This window comes from Procambarus clarkii, chromosome 45 (genome assembly GCF_040958095.1).
Source record: "Procambarus clarkii isolate CNS0578487 chromosome 45, FALCON_Pclarkii_2.0, whole genome shotgun sequence".
Taxonomy (NCBI): Eukaryota; Metazoa; Arthropoda; class Malacostraca; order Decapoda; family Cambaridae; genus Procambarus; species Procambarus clarkii.
This window is the reverse complement of record NC_091194.1, coordinates 550,026-561,732: the sequence shown is the minus strand read 5'-3', so window position 1 is coordinate 561,732 and position 11,707 is coordinate 550,026. Positions and strand designations below refer to the sequence as shown.

General features: G+C 38.7%; 1 long non-coding RNA gene across 1 annotated transcript in view; it reads right to left on the bottom strand.

Moving 5' to 3' along the window:
- Positions 1 to 1,908: 1,908 nt before the first annotated feature.
- LOC138350433 (uncharacterized) overlaps positions 1,909 to 11,707 on the bottom strand; it is a 17,585-nt gene continuing 7,786 nt past the window's right edge. The window contains exon 2 of the long non-coding RNA XR_011222072.1: positions 1,909 to 2,929. This is a non-coding gene — a long non-coding RNA (uncharacterized lncRNA). The remainder of the gene's footprint in view (positions 2,930 to 11,707) is intronic.

The window sequence follows — 11,707 nt, the reverse complement described above, 5'->3', positions numbered from 1 at the left end:
ACACACACACACACACACACACACACACACACACACACACACACACACACACACACACACACACACACACACACACACACACACACACACACACACTCACTTCTACACCCAGCCAGCTCTCGCACACACACACACACACACACACATTTGTGTATGTGTGATAACCTCGTAGCTCGTAGATAAAGGCAGTCTATTTAACACAAGGGGCACACGCACTAGGGGACACAGGTGGACACTGAGTGCCCAAATGAGCCACAGAGATATTAGAAAGAACTTTTTTAGTGTCAGAGTGGTTGACAAATGGAATGCATTAGGAAGTGATGTGGTGGAGGCTGACTCCATACACAGTTTCAAGTGTAGATATGATAGAGCCCAGTAGGCTCAGGAACCTGTACACCTGTTGATTGACGGTTGAGAGGCGGAACCAAAGAGCCAGAGCTCAACCCCCGCAAGCACAATTAGGTGAGTACACACACACACACACACACTTCTACACCTAGTCAGCTCTCTCTCACACACACACTTCTACACCTAGTCAGCTCTCTCACACACACACACTTCTACACCTAGTCAGCTCTCTCACACACACACACACACACACACTTCTACACCTAGTCAGCTCTCTCACACACACACCCTCCTACCGCTCACCTCGCTTCCTAGTGACGTCAAAGCAAGCTTGAAATAAAGGTAATCCCAATTTTGAATGGAGGTAATATAGGCCTATATATAGCAGCGCCCCCGGAGGTATCAGAGCGCTGCCCCTTCTCTCACACCCCCTACTATCCACATACCCCCCCCCCCCGCGAAGCTGCACCCATCAGACCACCGGTGCTCAGGGAGGGGGGAAGATAGTGCTAACCAGGCTAGGTGGGGCCATCCCACACACACACAAGATATTCTGATTTCTATGTCCTATATAAATACCCAGAAAGACGAAGTTTCTGGTAATTATTGGTTCCTTGTTTGCCTCTACGACAGTCACGAGCTGATTGTTTAGATGGAATTTTTCAATTATATTGTTACACACACACACACACATAAATTATAAATACATATACATATATATACACACATACGATTTTGCAATTGTGCCATGCAGGATGATGTGTTGGTCAAGTGAGTGTAGTCAGAGATCATCACATCTGGCCTCATGGGGGGTTCGAACCGGCTTCACGTAACCCCGATCCCCTCAGTGAACACACCGGAGCAAAGAACACGACAGCCGCTACTCCTGCCATCTCTCTCTCAGCGATATATTACGATAGCTTCATTACTTTACCCTTTGTGTCATCTATCTCCTCGCTAAACTTGAGCTTGTGGTACACTAGATTTGCGGTACACTAGACTTGCGGTACACTACACTTGCATTGGAGATTGGGTCAAGTCCCTAAGTTACGCTCCTACTCCGAGTCTGGCAGTAAGTCCCCGATCCCACTTCGATCCAAGTTCAAGGTCAAGTTTTACGCTTAACTTCAAGCTCAGAACACGCATGCGCACACTTCCTTATAGAATGTACACAGCTTTCAGAACGTAGAGAGCTCACAGAACGTAGAGAGCTCACAGAACGTAGAGAGCTCACAGAACGTAGAGAGCTCACAGAACGTAGAGAGCTCACAGAACGTAGAGAGCTCACAGAACGTAGAGAGCTCACAGAACGTAGAGAGCTCACAGAACGTAGAGAGCTCACAGAACGTAGAGAGCTCACAGAACGTAGAGAGCTCACAGAACGTCGACAGCTCACAGAACGTCGACAGCTCACAGAACGTCGACAGCTCACAGAACGTCGACAGCTCACAGAACGTCGACAGCTCACAGAACGTAGAGCTCACAGAATGTACATAGCTCACTGTACGTGGTGAAACAGTGGGAGGAGAGGTGTGGGAGATGGTTACTGAATCTTACACATATAGACCACTTCTTCATATGTCTTTATTAAACGTTACATATGTAAACCATTTCTTTATATGGGTGTACTAACTTCTTCACACGTATACTAAATCCTACACGTGTAAACAAGTCCCATATCTGGGTTTACAGAACCACAACATATGTAAGCCACTTCTTCATATGTCTTTACTAAACCTTAGACATATAAACCATATCTATATGTGGGTTTACTAAATCCTACACATAAAACCACTTCTATATGTGAGTTTACCGAATCCTACCATGTAAATCTTGTGGGTTTACTAAATCCTACACATGTAAATCCTATATGTGGGTTTATTAAATCCTACGTGTAAATCCTATATGTGGGTTTACTAAATCCTACACGTGTAAATCCTATATGAGGGTTTACTAAATCCTGCATGTGCAAATCCTATATGTGGGTTTACTAAATCCTACACATGTAAATTCTATATGTGGGTTTACTAAATCCTGCACATGTAAATTCTATATGTGGGTTTACTAAATCCTACACATGTAAATTCTATATGTGGGTTTACTAAATCCTGCACATATAACCCACTTCTTTATGTGGGCTAACATATTCCAAGACCTTGTCCTCATTACCCAATTTGGACTTAAAAATGCTCTATAGCTTCTAATGACATAAAGATAATTTGGACTTAAAGGTGGTCTATATAGCTACTAATGACATAGAGATAATTTAGACTTAAAAATGCTCTATACAGTTACTAATGACATAAATAATAAAAAATTGGACTTAAAATGCTCTATACCGCTAGCAATGAAAAACATAAAACACTTTGCACTTATAAATACTCGCTAGAACTACTATTTCTATAAAAAACAATTGAAAATAGAAATGTCCTACAGTGCCAAGTGTGAGATAGATCTAACTACTTAGAAACAAGTTAGGAAGTGCGTGTGATAAGTGAACTTTTGACCTGCTTGTCCAAGGGTTTTACTCTGAGATCAACACTCACACGGTCTGGCCAGGAACCCACACCTGCTGGCACGGCTGCAAATAGAAAAAAAGCCGTGTTAGAAACTAGATTTTTTTTCAGAGTTAAAAGGTGGAAATTATTTAAGACAAATTATTTCGGTATTAATGTTTCTTGCTATAGTACTTGTAAATGAATGTTAGACCATGCTGCTACTTGAGGATGAGTGGCGCTGCCTTGTAAACTCGCCCTTCAGGGCAAAATTTAAAACATTCAAAATAGGAATATATATATATATATATATATATATATATATATATATATATTGCAATTGGGCTGTGGTTGCCAGATTTAAAATACGCTTCAGAACTGGGAATTCATAACTATTCAAATTTTTTTTGGTGGAGAGCTTAAAATTTGGTAACGTTGGAAGGTTATTAAGGCCTATAAACATATGAAGGGTTATTAAGGCCTATAAACATATGAAGGGTTATTAAGGCCTATCAACATATGAAGGGTTATTAAGGCCTATCAACATATGAAGGGTTATTAAGGCCTATCAACATATGAAGGGTTATCAAGGCCTATCAACCTCAAAAGTCCTTGAACCACCTATTAATATCCTCCTTTTAATAGTGTTTAGTTTCACACTGTTAGTTAAATTGTCTTAGATTATCTTATTACAGAGAATTAGTCATCTTATATAGCAATACTAGGCTTTATATTTCACCTCCGCTACAGTTCCACCTGAGGGTACTCACCACTAGTGGAGACCTGTCAACCTGACCTGAGGGTACTCACCACTAGTGGAGACCTGTCAACTTGACCTCAGGGTACTCACCACTAGTGGAGACCTGTCAACCTGACCTGAGGGCACTCACCACTAGTGGAGACCTGTCAACTTGACCTGAGGGTACTCACCACTAGATAGGGTGTTCTTCACGTGCCCTCATGCCCTCCCAAACATGCCCACTAACCCTCAGATAACATAAGAGTTTCACTACACCAAACAAGCAATATGTTAATGTTTTGGGTGTAACTCGTTAGATGAACATAATTGATGAACAAACAAGAATAACAAATACAAGGAACAGTTAAATTTATTTGTCGAGGAAAATTCTGAACATCCAATGAGCAGACAGACAGACAGACATGATCGACACTTCAATTTACTTGGTGAATTTTTTGCTAGTATAATAAGATTGAACCTCGTTGAAGGTTGGGGTCCTGCCTCACAACACACTCACAAGCCAGTCCTCCCTCACAACACACTCACAAGCCAGTCCTGCCTCACAACACACTCACAAGCCAGTCCTGCCTCACAACACACTCACAAGCCAGTCCTCCCTCACAACACACTCACAAGCCAGTCCTGCCTCACAACACACTCACAAGCCAGTCCTGCCTCACAACACACTCACAAGTCAGTCCTCCCTCACAACACACTCACAAGCCAGTCCTGCCTCACAGCACACTCACAAGCCAGTCCTCCCTCACAACACACTCACAAGCCAGTCCTCCCTCACAACACACTCACAAGCCAGTCCTCCCTCACAACACACTCACAAGCCAGTCCTGCCTCACAACACACTCACAAGCCAGTCCTGCCTCACAACACACTCACAAGTCAGTCCTCCCTCACAACACACTCACAAGCCAGTCCTGCCTCACAACACACTCACAAGCCAGTCCTGCCTCACAACACACTCACAAGCCAGTCCTCCCTCACAACACACTCACAAGCCAGTCCTCCCTCACAACACACTCACAAGCCAGTCCTGCCTCACAACACACTCACAAGCCAGTCCTCCCTCACAACACACTCACAAGCCAGTCCTGCCTCACAACACACTCACAAGCCAGTCCTCCCTCACAACACACTCACAAGCCAGTCCTGCCTCACAACACACTCACAAGCCAGTCCTCCCTCACAACACACTCACAAGCCAGTCCTGCCTCACAACACACTCACAAGCCAGTCCTCCCTCACAACACACTCACAAGCCAGTCCTGCCTCACAACACACTCACAAGCCAGTCCTCCCTCACAACACACTCACAAGCCAGTCCTGCCTCACAACACACTCACAAGCCAGTCCTCCCTCACAACACACTCACAAGCCAGTCCTGCCTCACAACACACTCACAAGCCAGTCCTCCCTCACAACACACTCACAAGCCAGTCCTGCCTCACAACACACTCACAAGCCAGTCCTGCCTCACAACACACTCACTAGCCAGTCCTGCCTCACAACACACTCACAAGCCAGTCCTGCCTCACAACACACTCACAAGTCAGTCCTCCCTCACAACACACTCACAAGCCAGTCCTCCCTCACAACACACTCACAAGTCAGTCCTCCCTCACAACACACTCACAAGCCAGTCCTGCCTCACAACACACTCACAAGCCAGTCCTGCCTCACAACACACACTCAAGTTCTACCTCACCTCATATCTTCTCTCTCAACAATTACCTTCTGCTAAAAACATACCCTTCACTTCCCTCCAGTGAAAACACATCAGTAGGCTACATGCTAGACACTTCAACACCTTCCCAATATAACTAAGGTAAAATCTCATGTGATCCTCATAAAAGCCTTTGTTTACTGCCAGTGTTCAAAAGCCATATCTTCTTCCTCATTTAGCGCAAAGCAGCCAAAAATTCGCATAACGCAACAAAATAGATCCCTTCATTAAAACGAGTCACTTCCAGAAAAAAGCCACCTTCCCAAGTTAAACCAATACATCTTCTCCAGTAATAAACCACTACACCTTCTCCAGTAATAAACCACTACACCTTCTCTAGTAATAAACCAATACATCTTCTCCAGTAATAAACCACTACACCTTCTCCAGTAATAAACCACTACACCTTCTCTAGTAATAAACCAATACATCTTCTCCAGTAATAAACCAATACATCTTCTCTAGTAATAAACAAATACATCTTCTCTAGTAATAAACAAATACATCTTCTCTAGTAATAAACAAATACATCTTCTCCAGTAATAAACCAATACATCTTCTCTAGTAATAAACAAATACATCTTCTCTAGTAATAAACAAATACATCTTCTCTAGTAATAAACAAATACATCTTCTCCAGTAATAAACCAATACATCTTCTCTAGTAATAAACAAATACATCTTCTCTAGTAATAAACAAATACATCTTCTCCAGTAATAAACCACTCCCCTACACCGGTATAACTAATATTACAAAAATTCCTACCCCAGTGAAAACGTACCAATGAACAGAAAATTGTATACTCGAGAAAAGATTTAAATGAGGTGAAAAAATTTCATACCCCTGTGAAAAGCATTCCTTCAACTGACAAAATTTCATTCTCAGTAAAAACTCGGACAAAATTTCGCACTTCCAGTGAAAAACGTTCCCATCAGCCGTCAAAGCCTAATACTGCAGTGAAACACATACCATTGATTTTTAAATCAAGATTTTCTCAAGTGTCTAATGCTTTGCTCACCTAGTTGTATTTGCAGGGGGATGAGCTACGGTTCTTGGGTTCCGCCTTTCAACTCTTGATAGACTGGTGTACATGTTCCTGGGCATATTGAGCTCTGTCATATCTTCATTTTAAACTGTGTATGGCGTCTGCCTCCACCACATCTCTTCTTGATACATTCCATTTGTTAACTGCACTGACACAAAAATATTCTTTCTAATGTCTCTGAGGCTCATTTGGGTACTCATTCCACCTGTGTCTCCTTGTGAGTGTACCCCCATGCGAATAGGCTGTTAATTGACCTAAAAATTCTCAGCAATTGATTACGAGGTTCTCACGCGATCACTATTGATGCAGATAATATATAATCAGCTCTAATACTAATTTCAAAATGATGCACATTGAAATCAAAGAGGAATACTGAAGCCATATATTGGGATCAACCCCAAGAGCAAGTGGGCTGACCTTAAAAGGTCTCATGATTCCATGAAGAGGTAACCTAAATCCTGCTTACAATATTAATGATGGTTACAATACTTTAGAGCATACTAATACCCATGACACTCTATTCCTTAACTGTATTAGTAGATCCAAACCCCAGAGTAAGACACTTAGGTTCAAACCCCAGAGCAAGTCAGAATGTAAGTTTAAAACCTACAGTAATTCAAAATAATAAATTTGTAAATCGTTTGTTCCTTAGGATATGGATGATTGTTTTTAAGTAAAGGTAATTCTTCTCACAGACAAATTACCATAGGATAAAAAAACCCACACTTGTGTATTTGTGCATTTTATGACAATATTTGAACAACACCACAACACTAAGTCCTTCGTTCTCTCCCGAGTGCATTATCATGGTCTGAGTATATGGTTAGGACAAGGCTTACATCTCAAGGACTAATACCATTGTCTACGACTATTTCTACTGTCATTCTTTATACAAATTATCCATTTAGTTGGTTAATGTTGTAATCCCATTAATTGGAACTAAATCCTCTTCACACAGCCAATAACGTTTAGTTAATAAATTGCGTAATACTACCTTTAAATAGTATTACAAATTCGTCTGTTTTGATGTAACTTTGCTTATTACATGAATTTAATCAAGTCGTACTCAACACCGTTCGACAAAGCTTGCTTTCTGATTATCAAAACCTTATATATCGTTGGGTTGGGTTGGGTTATGTTAAATTAGGTTTATTACCTTAGGTTAAGTTAAATTTGATAAGGTTAGGTTGGGTTATGTTATGTTAGGTTTAGTTAACAACTGTACACCTGTTCACTCCAGTCACAACTGTACACCTGTTCACTCCAGCCACAACTGTACACCTGTTCACTCCAGCCACAACTGTACACCTGTTCACTCCAACCACAACTGTACTCATGGACCCTGCTTCTTGGTGTATATACACAGAGAGTATACTTTAGTCCTGGACAATGTCCAGGACTAAAGTATACTGCTGGTTGGTCAGTAAGCTGTTGTGGCGGCCTTAATAGTCAAAGGATGATAGGCCTAAAACCCAACACTAAATTCAAACCAGTTTTGATTTCTTTAAAATTAAAGTTTTTTAATTACATGTTATCTTAGAATGTTAAATGTAAAAGTATTTTGATAATATTTTTGTGACAGGAGAATTTTGAAGGTCTTAATAATTTAAGGTTAAAAGTTTGGTGCCATATACTAATCTCATTAGTGATGTTGAGCAGATGGATACAATGATTTATAGAGAAATACAGTCCTTCAAGTTTAACAGCTATATGAAAACTATTAATGTATGTTAGAAGAATGTGTATTACAATTCCAAATTATCAGTTTTCTTGTTTATGTTTGAAAGCCCTCACTGTGTCTGTAGTCTTTAGTTGACTGACAGTGAATTAATAAAATAATGGAGCCTGTATCCAAGACCCAAAACATCTCATTGATAATGACTTAAAGCAAGCTAAAAGAACATTTTATAACCCTGCCACGAGGGAGAAATTACTACCAAGGTACACACTGACCTTCTTCCTACCAACAGCTTAACAAAGTTGCCTTATACTTTTGTATGGTTTAATATTAAAGTTATATTTTAGAATTGCAGTAACGTTAATGAGATATTAATAAAGCAACCCATCCTCCTGTTTATATGGTACTTTTTGTAACTATATGGACCACCATACATATATTGACGGAATGGACAATTAGAGTATAATTTGATATTATTCACTTAATAGACTCCTGAAAAAATAAGGCTCAAAAGGAAACTTAAGTACTCCTAGGCCTATTATAGCACATATATGTACTATATTAGGCCTCGGATAGATGGTTAGGCTAGGTTTAATTAGCAACAAAAATACATAACCTTTTCCGGTTTGCCCAAATTCAACTGTATCAAATTCTACTGTCAGTCCAATACGTCACTATATGTACAATGGTCCGCATCTTTACTATCAGTACTGTCTTAAACAGGAGGATTACTTTACTATGAATGTAATAAACAACTCTCAAATTCCTACGTGGGATTACTTGAGCGTTTGGAAAGTGCATGTTAATAAAGTAGGTAAAGATTTAGATAAGGAGTCAATCAACATAAGTGTAGCTCTGCAACAACTCAGAAATTCAATGCATCGCGAGTGCACATAAAAGATTATGATAAATATCATCCTTATGTTTCCACATGTTTGTAAAAATGCTCAAAATGTAGCCTATTGCAACTGATCGTGAACTGAGCCATGATTGTATTAAGTGTAACAACATCTATTGACAATAGTTTAACATAATTCACGGATTTTCTGTTATTATTGTTGGGAAAACTCAAAGAAGGAAAACTCAGTTGGAAGACTGAATTAATATTCTGATGCGGATCCATACTGACTCCTTGTAATCTGTAGTCAGTATTTATTTTATTTAAGAATATTCAGTTAGCCTCGATGTTGTTTATAGCACTTGCTTGGTATAAGAGCTGAACTGAGCAGCTCACAGTCCTCGACTCCTTTATTTAAACATTAATTCCTCTTCTGCAAAGAAGTTGTTAGGCTTTTTATCTATTTTTATATTGGTTTGATATTTTTCATTTTTAAATTTACATTGAATTTTTAATTACTAAATATTTTAATCACACATTTTTAGCAAATTTTTTGTTTTGTAATTTCTTCTTTTATCTTAACACTGATGTATTTTTATCTCTGAAATGTGTACAAAATAATAAGTCGCAAATATGTCTTATATTTTTATACTAATATTCATTATGAGTAAAATTTCTTAGAGAAAAATAGAAAATCTTTCTCTGAAATCCAGACACCGAAAGTGAGGACGGAAACGTCGTCACTTTCTGTGTCAAGATGTGTGGGGTTGGGTGTCTGGTGTTCACCACCTTATTGTGAATAAGTATATATAGAAATAATATAATTAATACCTTATCAAGGGATACAATGACTAAAAGATAGAAATAAACACTAACACGACCAGAGTGAAGTGAGATTGGCAGACACAACAAGATGTCATGTCATCTTCAATTCATGTCATATTTAACACAAACTAGGAATGAGCTGAATACATACTAACATAATGAGATCACTACCTGTATTTTAATTGTATTTGAGAACTTTCAGTGTTTTGTGTTTGATGATCCTATTTGCAATACACAAAATTAACGCTACAACGGAGTGCTCAGGAACATAGACAACATGTTTTATTGTTTACTACTATAGAGGGAGAGTAGGGGGCCTCTTAATCTTAACAAGGCCCCCTGTAGGCCAACTATTCTGACCTTCCCCCAGGATGCAGCCCACAACAGCTGCCTAACTCTCAGCTACCTATTTACTGTTACATGAACGTATGGCACTATTAGTAAGTACTATACTACCAGTTATTACGGCGCCCAAGGTGGGACCTGAGCAAATGTACTGGCAATCAGCATGTGGTGCTAGTCCTTCCTTCTTTAAAAACCCACCCAGATTAAATAAATAAATAAATATATAACAAGTATCATTACTACCAAATGAAGCAGCTTAGTATAGGTTTTGTCTTTAAATGATTAGTTGATTAGTTGGATGACGTTCTTATGTTTTTGACAATTGAAAAATTTTCTTGTCAAAATTATCTGACGTTGTGTGGATCTGTTGACTGATGTTTTTCACTGTTTTGTCCTCTATTACAGGACTCGCGCACTGAATTACAGGGACCTGACAAAACACTTCATGTTATCTTCCATAACATGAAAGCCTTTGAAATCAAACGGCAATTTCTTATGCGTGATGTCGACAATTGGCACTTGGAATTTTTTCCAAATCTAAAAACCGGTTGACGTCTTGAAATTCATGAGAGAACGAACATTCAAATATCAGTGATTGATTGGCTGATCAAAATTCTTTAAAATGTGCTTAATTCTGGTCATTTGAAGAAATTTCAAATTTATGAAGTGCAACATTAGACAAATTAAAATTGGAAATATTCAAGTGGATTGATTTAAAAGAATTTTACATGTAATTGACTTACAAAGCTGCGCAATTTGGAGGCAAAAATTTGTCAACTTAAGATCTGAACAAGAAAATGTTGAAAGAGTTTGGTTAGTGATTGAATTAACGCAGAAAACCGCAGAAAATCTTTTTTTTTTTAACTCTGGAATTCCATATTCAGCGGATTGCCTTCAGTGCTGAACTTAGTCAAGTCAAATTAGAGGACTAGACTGACTGATGAAAGTAATGGTTTACATTTAGGTCTAAATACGACCCAACACAAGCCGGATGTAGAATATGCCATCAATCGTGCACCATCAAAAGTCTCACAGTAAAATAACCTTATTTTCCCTTCTTATATGTTTTAACTTTAACAATATAAATCAAAGCTTATAATTTCACATTCAAAATTCTTATTGTTTATAAGGTAAAATAATATATATAAATTATGTTATTGTTTAATTGTCTTGTTAAAAAATATTAATACTAATATTTTTTCAACAGGTTTTCTCTCTTATATTTCTGTTAATAGTAAAACAATAAATAAACACATAAAAATAGCAACAGGAATTATTTTTCCTAAAAATGTTCATTATTATTGTTATTAATTAATACATTTTTTCTGGCAGGGAATTACAATGGGGCACGTGAGATAATGCTTGAGAACACAACAGTTGCCTAGCTCCAGGGTACCTGTTTACTGCTAGGTGAACAGCTGCATTAGGAGTAAGGAAACGTTGCCAAAAGCGTAGGTTAGACAGATATATATGAATGAGTTTAGGTGGATATGAATAGGAGCTGCCACGTATGGGCATTCTATACCCATTACCCTAATAATGGGTAATAGGCCTTCTGCTGTTTCATGTATTTTTATGTTCTCGTCTTCTATTGACACTTTTACCTTATAGGTAAAGTGTACATTGGTTTCTGACTTTATTTAGTTTGTATTTGA